Consider the following 569-nt stretch of genomic DNA (forward strand, 5'->3'; position numbering starts at 1 on the left):
AGCCTCCCTTATCTGCTCGTTTTATGGGCACTTCTTGTTTCTTGTATATATGTCTTCTCTTCTAACAGCCCCTCTTCGTTATCCTTCACACTTTTGTTTAGAGGGGAATCAGTGCCTTCACAGTCTGTGATTTATTTATTACCAATATGCCTCTATTTCTGCTTAACTACACCACCTTCTAACTCAGGTGAGAGCAATCCCCTAAAAGAACACAATAAATAAACAAACAAGCAAGGAAAAAAAATGGGTATTAGCGTCTGCAACATAACTATCAGCACAACACATTTAACAGCCAAAACTGCCCCTACGGACATTAGCATAATTACGTTTCTACGCAGAGGCAATCACTTGAAGACACAAGGTATATATATATATATATATATATTGAAGCACTCAACCACTTACGTTTCGTTCCTTTTTTTTTTGAAATGCATCCAGCAGTAAAACCTTCAGTTACACCGTACCATTGCCGCAGTTTTGGCGTGCCGGCACCGATGGAATAGAAGCTAAAAAAAGGATGTCAAAAAAAAAAAAACACAAAAAAGAGAAGACTCACGTTGTTTTTTTTT

This window comes from Trypanosoma equiperdum (assembly GCF_001457755.1).
Source record: "Trypanosoma equiperdum strain OVI genome assembly, contig: ctg_1174, whole genome shotgun sequence".
Taxonomy (NCBI): domain Eukaryota; phylum Euglenozoa; class Kinetoplastea; order Trypanosomatida; family Trypanosomatidae; genus Trypanosoma; species Trypanosoma equiperdum.